Source organism: Echinops telfairi, unplaced genomic scaffold, assembly GCF_000313985.2.
Source record: "Echinops telfairi isolate 266 unplaced genomic scaffold, ASM31398v2 ScPeMD7_7468;HRSCAF=8506_0, whole genome shotgun sequence".
Classification (NCBI taxonomy): domain Eukaryota; kingdom Metazoa; phylum Chordata; class Mammalia; order Afrosoricida; family Tenrecidae; genus Echinops; species Echinops telfairi.
Genome location: NW_022111369.1, coordinates 57,755,285 through 57,768,083, shown reverse-complemented (window position 1 = coordinate 57,768,083; position 12,799 = coordinate 57,755,285). Strand labels below are relative to the sequence as shown.

The 12,799-nt window shown below is 34.5% G+C and overlaps 1 pseudogene; it reads left to right on the top strand.

Moving 5' to 3' along the window:
* Positions 1-11,249: 11,249 nt before the first annotated feature.
* LOC101656270 lies at positions 11,250-12,454 on the top strand (annotated as a pseudogene).
* The last annotated feature ends 345 nt before the right edge of the window (positions 12,455-12,799 follow it).

The following is a 12,799-nucleotide window of genomic DNA, read 5'->3' as shown; positions in this document are numbered from 1 at the left end:
CAATTCAGGAATTGATTTGTGATAAGTTGGATGTAGCCTGAACATCGTGTATTAATGAAATCTCAGAAAAAAATAGGCTATCTGGTCCCTGAAATATTTACAGCCTTTGAACCCTTTATATAGTCCCTTTGAAGCAGAATCAACACCATCACGGAGGATTTGGCTTTGTTTATTAATAAAAGAGAATGTCTTTTCCAAATTAAGCTCCAATTATGTGTGTGTGTTTATTATGTTTTATCCTCTATGCTCAAGGACAGGCAGAATTGTGAATTTTAGGATTAATCAAGCTTTCTTTCACTACATTATTAGATGTTGTCCATAAAGAATAATTATAAAATTATTAAAATGCACCAACAACATTATTTCTTTGACTTCTAATTCCTGCTGTATTTAGAATGGTTATTTATTTGGATGGTGGGGATATTCACGGTTTCAGTGTTAAATTGTATGACTCTTTGTTTATAATTGCCTCTTAGTAAGTTGGTGTTCAATTATATCACCTTCCTAATGTTTATACCTCCCAAATTGCATGAGAGTTGGCCTGTGTGAACAATAGAGTATCATAGAACTGATGTTATGTCACCTTTAGATTAAGTTATAAAAGGCATTGCAGCTTTTATTATTCCTGGATTCCTTTTTCGTTCTTCTTCAATCACAGCTTTGATATCTTGAAAATACTCAGGAAGCTTTGTTGAGAGATCTGTATGTTGTATTCCAGCCCAAAACTGTAAGGAACTGAAGTTTTCATCATAGGTGATACCGATTTATTCTGAAGAATACCACTTAGTTAAATTCCGAATCTCTCCAGAAGCAGTAATTTGACAATCTTTACATTTCACCTTCTCCCCATTTTGAGTAACTGCACCTCTAAGATTGTGGGTCATCGATTTTGAATTCTACCATCTTCCATGGTGTAACTTTGACCATTCTTTTCAATCACCATAAACCTTCAGAATTCTTTGGGGTTAAACTATTTTTTTGGTAATTTATTTATTGGTCAATATTTTCATATTCAAGAAAATTCGCACCCCCAAGTGCTTATTATTAACTTTGTATAAGTGCGTAATTCAATTACAGGTGGAGGGAGGAGGCTATTTAGCAACACAAAAGCATTTAGCAAGCATTAGCAGCTCTCTCCAGGGCTTCTAAGATAGACTGCAATGTGCCTTCAATGGCAAATATTCATTTGTTGGTAAGTTTTCCTCTCAGAGACCTTTGATCTGAATCCCATTTCCCATCTTGCAACTTCAATATATATAATGTTGATTCATTATTTTCTGACATTTTGTCTCCAAGTGAGCAGGTGGAACTCTAAAATGGCATAAAAAAGCAATTTCTAATGGCGTTTCCCACATCTAAGAAGCAATCTATTTTTCAATGGTTCATTTGAATGCCGAATCTCAGGTTTCAGCATCTAAATTGAAGATTTCATAAAAATGTGGACACCTCTCATTTTTTCTTTTTCTTTGTATCTTTGTACTCGGAAATTTTGATGATTTTTTTTAATAGTTGTTTTAAGATGGAATGTATGTAAATTTTTACTATCAGATTTAGCAGTCATAGACACTCATATGTTGCCTACACAAAATTTAGGAAACCATTGTTACTATTCTTAAGTCTGTTTATTACATTATAGTAAACACTACAGTGCTTCATTCATAACCTTGTCTAGATTTCACTATTCAGAGTGAATATGAAATGTAAAACAAATGGCATTTGATTTAATATAAAATTACAATACTAGCTCTCATTCCATATAGTTTACAAAAACATACTTTCAACTTGAAAATAAGGTAAGCATGACATGTGTTTTCTGTGTTGAGTTTTAACAGGTCTACATAAGGCTCATTTGACTTCTCAAAACATGAATTCAGTGTTAATTCATATTGTCCTTTTTTAGGGCTGAGAATCTGAAATTACAGAATAGCTTCTGAAAATGTCTCTGATAGTAACATAGATTATTTTTCTAATGGAAAACAAGCTCAAAAGTTATTCTTATCATTTCTTTGCCGTATTGGGACTTTCACTATTTTATAACAGATATACTTATTTCATTGCCACATTACATTCTGATTCAGTTCCTCAGTTAACCACATCGCCATCCTTTAAGGAGCATTCTGGTTGTACTCCTTCCAAGACAGGTTTGCTTGTTCTCTTGGCAATCCATGATACTTTCAAAAATCTTTGCAAAAAATATAATTCAAATTCATAATTTTTAAAAATTTACCAGTTTGCTTTGTTTTTATATATTTTATCATTTTATTTTTTTACAGTTTTAGTGGCATATAATTAAAATATACAATTCAATAATTAAACCACATTAATAAAAATTGTACAATTCAATAATTAAACCACATTAATAAAAATTGTACAATCAAAGCAGAGATATTTGTTGGTGTGGGATTTTTTTTGCCATATGAAGTTTAACTAATTTAAATCTAAAATAATGTTTCTTTACTAAAGGATTAGGTAATATAAGCAATTTAAAGTATAAGGGAATATATGCATGCTATATACAAAAAGTACACCATTTTATTTAAGAGATTTGAGAATCCATGAATTTTGGTATGTGTTCTGGAACAAATGCCCAATGAATACCAAGGCATAGTTTTAGCTCTATCTAATCCTTTTTAATTCAAAATGCTCTTAAAACCATAGTATATGTCAAGCGAATAATTTCTAATAATCCACTTGTTTTAATATATTTGTGGATTATATTTTCTTATTACATGATAAATCTTGTTCAGTGAGTGATATGAAGTAAAGAACACTGAGCCATGGTCTGCCTTCTAATATCCTTTTTAATAATCCTATAGTCTAATAATCCTATAGTCTATGAAGCCCTCTAAGACATACTCAATAAATAAACTAATATGTAAATCAAACAGGGTTTAACTGTTATCTGTGAATTCAGAGGATTAGTACCAGGATTCTAGTTTTCTGACTATACACTGGTGGTCCCTGGTGTCTGTTAAACATATGTAGAATATAGATGTAAGATAAAATCCAGGTTTTCTTTTTGTGATCAGATAACTAAGAATTGAAGTTTGATGCCTGTTACATATACTCATTGGAGAATACATTCACTCTCTCGGTCCTGACATAGGGGCTAAGAGCCCTGGTGCCCTGCCCAAGTTTGAAGGAAATGTTAGAGTATATGTCTTGCAGTGTCTCCAGCTCCAGATTTCAAGCTTCTACCAGTTTTGGTGGGGAGATAGGATGGTGAGGATTGATTTTTCTCAAAATACTAACAAAGTATAAGGCCGTCTTATTTGAACACAACACAGCAATGATTTCTCCATGTTGCAGGTGCTCCCACCCATGCTGCTGATTTTCCCATTTCATGCTTACAGTGCAGGTTCACAGTAACGTCTATGTCCAAGGAATACTTGAGTTCAACATCTAGGTCAGATGGGAGTGCAGGAGCGGTTGGAAAAGCTTTCCTAGATGAAGTCGAAATACACTCCCTCCTTCACACACATCTCAACATGTGACAGGTGTAGCATATTACTTTTGTTACTATTTCCCCCCCATTCAGAAGAATCCAAGGGTTATTCTAGGCAGAGGATACAACTTTCTAAAACAATACTGTCAAGATTTGTTTGTTAATATCTTGCATTTGTTTCATTTTAATCAAATCTGAGTTCCATTTTTTGTTAAAGGTTTTTGTTACTGACACACTGTGAAATAGCAACTATTTAGAATTTTAAAATGCTCATCTCCCATAAATTTCATTGGTTTATAAAGAAAAATCTTAAGGCTTATGTGTTGCAAAGTAATAGAATATCATTCTAGCTAATTCTTTGTGGGTATTAGTTGATTAATTTTTGAGTTATTGAAATAGGAAGTCTGGTGATGCAGTGGTTAAATAATTCAACCCTTAACAGAAAACTAAATTATCAAAGACCACAATCTGTTGTGTATTTTTCCTAGGATCAGAATGGGCACAAAGGCAATGGGTTTGGTTTCAATGGAAAATATTAACTCATCATAAAATCCCCTGAGTTTTTTGTGTTATGTGTGTACAATTCACTGTTTTGTTTTATTTTTGTAATGTATGAAGTGCCGTGATCACTGAAATCTAATTTTAAAACATTGTCTCCATTCCTCCAAATCTCCATTAAGCTCTCCAACAGTCAATCTTGGTTTTCAGCCCAGATTGAAAGTTACCTTTGATCTGTTTTCTGTCTCCATTAGTTTGCCCTTTCCAGATAGTTCATATAAAGGATTTGTTTTTTGTTTTGCTTTTTAAAAAAATCTGGCTTCTTTAACTTAGCCACTTTCTTAACTATTTTCATTTCATCAGTGGTGAATGATATGTAGTATGTGTGACTTTATGTTGCATGTTAGGGGATGATTTCCTTAAGGATACACATGTAACATTTCTCCAATCTTAAGAGATAATCAAGAAAAACCCCTTCTCTTGACCGTATTTTATCCAACTACTGTTCTCTTCATACAAAACTCCTCAAAGAGATGTCTAAATTACTGTCTCCACTTTTTCTTTCTCCTTTCTCTTGAGACCCTTTCAATCAGTGCACCCCTCCCCCCATCCTTTCAAGAAACCACTGCTTTTAAGGTTCACCAGGACATTACTATTGCTGTATCTATGAGTTCAATCTCATTGAAAATGCTATATGTACAGTCTGTGCTTAGTGGATCAGCTGGGTACCCTCCTATTTAAATGCAAGTTTGATAACTTCACTCTATATTCACGTATCACAATTCTTTTCTATTTTTCTTCTAACAAAGTCAAAACTATGGTGATAATCAATATTTTTACATAGTGTAGCTGCATATTACCTTGATTTCAAGTTGTCCCCCTTCTCTTGGGCAGCTTCAGCATTCATTAAAGCCACAATGGCTCCTTTGATGTTTATTGAAGACAAGGACATTTCTAACTCTATATTTGTTAGTTTTCTAATTATAAAAATAATTTCATAAAAATATTCTTATTGATTGGTCATCAGTTCTTATCATTGAAGATTTATGAGTGCATATTTAAACCAGCCAACCATCACAATCTTTATTTTTTATTTTATTTATTTTAGCCCATACCTTCATATGACAGTTTTTTCCACATGTGCATTTTTGTGACCTGGCCTACCATTGAAAAGTATACTCTATACTTGGACACATTATTATGTGCTTCAAAATTTATAACATTGTAACAATTTTAAAAAGTTTTAGTTCCAGCCTTCAATTTAATTGAATTTATTGCATTTAAGATTAAGGTAAACCTATTTTTATTTTTATAAAAAATGGAAAATATATATCAGATGATAAGGTTCTAAACTTAAATTTATGGCTGACTTTCTTTGTCAAGAAAAGAGCAGATATCCAAATCCCAATTTTCTTAAAACTATAAAACAGATAGAAAATTGTGAATCTAACCGCAGAATATGGGCAATGGCTTACTACAAAAATCTGCAAACGGAATACTGATCTATACTACAATGGCCCGGCTAATGAACTATCAACCACAGGAAAAAACTGAAACCTGTGCTACAGTTAATTAACCTTTTTAACATGCAAACAAACCAATCTCAAGCTAACCAAGTACATCCCTGTTGAACTGAACAGATTGCTCATTTCTCATGACAATTTTCTACAAATAGCTGACCAGAGATTAATTATTTTTCATGATCTTTAAACCAGTACATTGAGTAAATTAGGGAAGACATCATGATTGATATAATTTGATGTCCATATCCGTGGCTTATTATGAATAGAATCAAACTGACAATGTGTAGCAGCAGCATGAAACGTAAATGGATAGAAGACCAAATAAAGCAGAAATTGAGGTCCATAGACTTCCTTTTTAGTGATTTCTAGCTTATTTTCTCTATCTCTGTATTACTTCAAGGGCTGAAAAATCTCAGGAAACTCCAAGCAAGCATAATTGACCAATTGCATAGTTCTGATATGCCTATCTCTTAGTTATAATTTGCATTAACCATAGGAAATGTTTGTCTTTCAATATGTCCTACTATGATGGCTTGAGTGTCATTGTCATGCTGAAAGCTAAGTTACTGGTATTTCAAATCCCAAGAGAGTTACCCAAGGGGGGAGCAGGTTTCAGTGGGGCTTGCAGACTAAGAGCAGACTCCAAAAAAGGCATAGTCTGTCTGTCTTTGCTTGAGTAACCCCTAAAAACCTATGCATGGTAGTAAAACCGTGTCAGATATATAGAAAACCTCATTAAGATATGGAAGCTATGTGGCAGGGATGCATACTTTCACCATACCTATTCCATGTGTATCCTGAGAAGATACCATGAAATACTGGACAATATGAAGAAGAATGTGGGATCACATTTGGAGGCACAAATGTAATAAGCAAATGAGAGAAAATGTAATAAGCAAATGAGAGAAAAATATTTGCTGAAAGTGAGGAAGACTTGAAGAATTTGGTGGCAAAGATCAAGGATTACAGCTTTCAGTATGGATTACAACTCAGTATAAAGAAAAGCAAAGTTCCTACAGTTGGGCTAATAGATAACATCATGATAAACTGAGAAGAGATTGAAGTTGTCAAGGATTTGGTACTGCTTGGATCCACAAAAAATATTCAGGGAAGCAGTAGTCAAGAGATCGAATGACAACACATTGCATTGGATAAATCTGTTACACAGACCTCTTTAAATAGTTGAAAAGCAGGCATGTTACTTTGAGGACTAAGATGCTCCTGACCCAAGTCATGGTATTCTCAATTGCCTCATATGAATGTGAAAGGTGGACATTGACAAGGGAGACCATAGAATAATTTGAATTATTGTGCTGGTGAAGAATACTGTGGATCACTGAAAGAAAAAGCAACTCTCTCTTGGAATAAGTAAAGCAAGAATGCTCCTATATAGGGAGGAGGACAAGCTTGTGTCTCATGTACTTCGGACATGTTATCAGGAGAGACCACTTCCTAGAGAAATAATGCTTGCTAAATTTTCTTGCTAAATTTGATCAGCAGCAAAAACAGACGTAGGCTTTCAAGGAGGTGGAATGACACAGTGACCGAAACAAAGGGTTCCAAAATAATTAAAAATGTGCATATGGAACATAACCAGGCAATGTTTTGTTCTCCAGTGCATAAGGTAATTATGAATAAGAACAACATTAATCATCTTTCTCATGCGAAATTCCCTTCTTCTTTTCACATACCTGCCTCTTGATCCATATACAAGTTGTTCAGGAGCACAATAGCGTGATCTGGAATTCCTATTCTCCTTAAAATTATCCAGATTATTATTGTCCACACAGTTGTATGCCTTTGCATACACAATGAAACACAAATAAATAGCTTTCTGTTATTCTCTGATTTGAGCTAAGATCATTCCGACATCAGCAATGATATGCCTCTTTTCATGTCTTCTTAATCCTGCCTGGCTTTCTGGCAGTTCCTGGTCAATACTGTAGAACCACTGTTGACGTTCTTCAGCATAATTATATTTATATGTGATATCAATGATACTGTTCTATAATTTGAACATTATCTAGGGTCACCTTTCTTTGGAATGGGTAGAAACATGGATCTCTTCCAGTATTTGGTCAAGCAACTGGCTTCCAAATTCCATGGCACAGATTAGTGAGTATTCCCAGTTCTTCTTCAGCTTGCTGAAACATTTCAAGTGGTGGTCCATCAATTCCTGGAGCCTTGATTTTGTCTGATGTATTCAGAGCAGTTTGAATTTCTTTCGTCAGCACCACTGATTCTTATTCACAAACTACCTCTTGATATAGTTGAATACTCACTAGTTCTTTTTGGCACAGGTACTCCGTAGTTTTCCATCTTCTCTTGATGCTTTCCATATTGTTCAATATTTTGCCCATAGAATCTTATTTCATCTCAAATCTCCGTTTTCTTCTTGAGTTCTTTCAGTTGAAGACACACCTAGTATATTTTCCTTTTGTTTTTCTAAGTCTAGGTCTTTGCATATTTCTTTATAATATTTTACATAGTCTTCTCAAGCTGCCCTTTGACATTTCATGGTAAACCTTTTCATTTATCCTGTCTTCCATATGCTTAGCGACTCTATGACTCAAAGCAAGTTTCAGTGTTTCTTCTGACATCCATGTTGATTTTTACCTCTCTTTTAATTGACTTTTCTTTTCTTCATACCTGATACTTCTGATGTCTTCCTGAAGTTCATCAGGTCTTCTGTTATTAGTGCTTATGGCAGCAAATATGTTCCTGTGATGTACCAGAAAATTGCTCTCAAAAGGTAGTGTACACTCAAGGTTGCATTTTTGATCTTTTGAATTTGTTTGAATTTGATTCAACTTCAACCTGAACTTCCATATAAGCAATACATGGTCTGTCCCACAGTGTGTCCCTGGTCTGTTTGCTATTTTTGAGCAGAGTAATTAATTTGATTTCTGGAGTTGTAATTAATTTGATTTTATTACATCTGGAGAAGTGTATATTTAAAGTTCCCTTTTGTTCTGTTGAAAAACTATATTTGCAGTGAAGAAGTCAGTGGTCTTGCTAAACTCTGTCATGGGATATCCAACTTTGTTTTTATTTCTAAGACCACATTTTCTGAATACTGTTCATACTTCTTTGTTTCCAATTTTTGCACTGCAATGTCAAATAGTTATCAAGGCATCTGGAGTGCATGTTTGATCAATTTCATACTACAGGGCTTGGTACAATTCTTAAATTTCTTCATAAGTACATTTTCTTGGCGCATAAATATGAAAAATAATTGTATTGATTGGATTTCCTTGAAAGTTCATATGTTTATTCCTATCAGATACAGTATTGCACTTCAAATTAGATATTGAAATGTGCTTTATGAAGATGAATGTAATGCCTCTCTTTGATTGCTAATATTGAGCTTTTTCATCATTTCATACATATAGTCAATTGTGCTTCCATGTGATGAGTGGCATGTGTAGAGCCACCATTTATGTTGTTGAAAGTAGTATTTGCAATAAAGAAGTCATTGGCTTTGGAAAATTCTATCTTAAAATGTTCTGCTTTGCTTCTACCATCAAGGCCATATTTACCAACTACTTTCTTCCTTTTTGGTTTCCAGTTTTCCCATTCCATTAACCAATAATTATCATGCATCTTGATTATTATGCTCATTAATATGTTTGAGCAATTTCATACTGAACTGAAGCATTTGTAGAATCATTCAATTTTTCCATCATCATATTTAATGATTGGTATATGAGTTTGATTATGAGTTGCAATAACTGGGTTTCCTTGTAGAAGTATATATACAATTTCTACCACAGATTAACATTGTAAATCACAATAAATATTTAAATGTTCATTATGATGGTAAATGTGATATAATTCCTCTTGAATTTGACATTCCTGGCATAATAAGCCATACAATTATCTAATTAAAAATGACCAATATCATCCAGTTAAGCTCCCTTTCTTTATGGGTTTATTTTCATTTTTAACAACTTCCAATTTTTAAAAAAAATTATACTTCATTGCGTAAGTCTGGGTAGACCAGAGAAACAAATTCATAGACATTCGTATGGGTATAAGAAAGAACTTTATATACAAGAGCAACTGTACATTAAGAAAACATCCCAGCTCACTCCAGCTCAAGACCATAAGTCCAAGATTAGCCCATATGTTCAATACCAATCTATAAAGACCTCTTCAGACTCATGAAACACATGCAATGATGATGAATGCAGGAAGATCACAAGCCAGTGGGTGGGAAGTCTTGTGGATCCAATGGATTTGTAAGCATCTCAGTGCTGACAGATGTTTCCATGCGGCTTCTTCGGCTCAGAGGTCTGGCTCCATGTGTCTTCTCCACGGTTATGTCTCTCACAGTGTGAGCAGAGAGAAAAAGTGTCTCTTGCCTCCAAAAAGGAATTACAGGGATTCCCAGAATCCTCAGAAGGCTATGCCCACACAGAGGCCTCATTGGCTATATCCTGATTGACAGGCTAGGCTCCACCCCTACACTCTTAATCTTTAAATTGACACCAGATTATGTAACTACTACAGATCACCCCTTGTCAATTTGACACTTTCACATAACTCTTTAGCCATATATAATTTTCAAACAATAATAAAATCATATATGTACTTAACATGATAAAACTACAATGATACAATTCAAAAAATGTGCCACCTCATTTAAATATAACATTCTATAAGTGAACAAAACAAAATTGACAGTTGATGAAAATACCATATTTATGCATCTCAATTTCCAGTTTGCAATGGATAGTTGCTGTTGCTTCTTCTCATATTGTGTAATGCCCCATCAGCAAATTAAAGGTCCTGGAATATTTATCTTACCTGCTAATGTTTTACTACTGTTCATAAGGTTTTCAGTGACAAATTCTAAGAAGTGGCCAATCATTTCTTTTTTCTGTTCTTGGTCTGGAAGTTCTGTTGAAACCTTTTCATCTTGACTGACTCTGCTGGTATTTGAAATACTCACGTACAGCTTCAGGATCAGAACAACACAAAAGTCCTGGGAATAATACAAATTGATAGAAGAAGGATAGGACAAAGAATTTATACCTTTTAATTATGGTGTTGTCAAAGAATATTGAATATAAGATGGATAACTACTGCACCACCAAAAAATAATTTAAGAAAAGGACTTATTCTTTAGAAAATACTTGCTATTCACAAATGAGGTTAGAATTAGTTGTCAACTAATTAATTTGTGGACAAAATGGGCTTAAATTAAAATGCAGCCACTCTCTGTAGATCATTATTGAGGCCTGGTTTTTACATTCTCTGGCATCCAGAACTATTTTAAAAGGTTATATCTTTATTACTGATCCATTTTTATGTCTGCATCCCATAAAGTTTGATTTAATGTGTGTAGACACTTCTGTGCATTGATGTTATCTTTCCAAGGCTGCAAATCATGTTCCTTTTGCTTTCTTCCATGTACAAAAAATAATCACTGGGGTCATTACAAAGCTCTTTTGGCAAAAAGCCAGATTTGATTCCAGGTTTCTGTTTTATACTGCCAAAGAGATATTTGAGTGTTCATACTTTACAAAATTTATTTTCTGATTTTTTGGGAGAAAAAATCCAAATTTTCTGTTCATACAAGAGTTTAATCTTGTCCTCTAAGTTCTCTGATATATTTCAATTTTAAGACATAGTAAATTAACAGCATATTCAATTCTCCATTATTGAAACATCTGAGGTCATGGTAGAATTCAGAAAAATAAATAATTTTGCCGTCTCCCCACCCCTCCTGCAACATTCTACTGTGGACTCTTCCTGGCTAGACAGCCCACCTGCCCACCATGGCAGACAAAGAATCAGCATTTGTTGAAGTTCTGGAAGAACATGTGATTAATAAGGAGCAGAAAACATGGGAAAAGGACAGTTCTATTTTTACGAGTAGGTGATCACCTATGCTCTGAATGAGCCCAGATTAACTGCCCCATCACTTTCAGATAAAACCAGAGCAGAAGGGAACATCCATCAATGTATCCTGAGCACACTCACATTGAAAGAACAAACCACCTTGTCATTGCTAGTGAACAACTCCCTAATGACAATGTTCAGTTTGATGCCTCAAACCACAACAGCAAAAAAGGAGAAGTTGGATATTCTGGCTATATCAGTGGGAGAGGGGAGGGGGAAACAGAAAGCAAGATTAACTGTCAAGAAGAACTGAATAAGTTTATTATATACTCCAGAACCCTTCATCATTGCAACCAAGACTCCATCCATTGATGTTCTTATTTTTGACTGCCCAAAACACTCTTCTAAGCCAGTCCCATCTGGAGAGTGTAAACCAGATTCACCTTCTTGGATATCAGAAGGAATGCTATGGAATTTCATGAGACCCAAATCACAGTGGGCATTTGCATAGTGCTTCGGATGATTGTAGTATCTGCCCATGGAACATCAGCACCACTACCAAGGAAGGAGAAGAGGTGAATGCAAAGACCCTTGCTACTGGTCACACAACAGTAGTTGAAGATGATTCCTGGCATCTGTTTCATGAGGCTCAGTTTGGGTCATTGCTGATGATCAGAAGCTTATGATCTAGAAAGGCATTCCAACAATGCTTCCAAACCAAGCCCACCAGTTGATGCTCACACTGCAGAAGTGAGCTTCTTTACTTTCATTCCTTTCACAGGATCAGCTGACAAGACTGCTTTGCAGGATCTTAGGGAAATCCGAAACACTAGCTCCATTCCTTTGAATCGTATAAATATGAAATTTTCCAAGTTCAGTGGTTGCCTTACAATGAAACTATTTTTAGCATCCAGTGGTACTTATCATAGACGGAGTGTATGGAATTTATGTAAAATTGGAGAGACACAATCCCCAAAATGTGCAGAAGATGAACTGTAAGAGTTAGTTTATTCATTAAAGGGCTGCTGGGAAGATACCTGATTTCAGCTGGAATCCCAATGAACCTTGGGTAATTTATTCTGTATCAAAAGATAATATCATGAAAGTGTGGGAGGTGGCAGAGAACATTGTTAATGAGTAAGACCCTGCAGGAAGTGAGGATCCAGAAAGACAAGAATTTTAAATATGTCTGTACTTGTGAAAGAGTCCTCTCTTCCCTTTCAAAAAGAGATTTGTTTTAACACGAGTTTTGAGCTAAGACTAAGTTTGCTATCCTTCTATAGGAATCATCAATCATACTTTTAGCTCAAATAATGGTTGTTTTCTAAATGTTGACTGGGAGACTTGATTTGGCAAAGGCAGAGTTATATGAAATTTTCTTCAAAAATTTTCTAGAAATATGCCCAGGTCTGAAGCAACCACAGTTAGGGGAATATATGTATATGATTTTTACCTTGGGTTTTATAATCTCAATTTTTTTCTGACT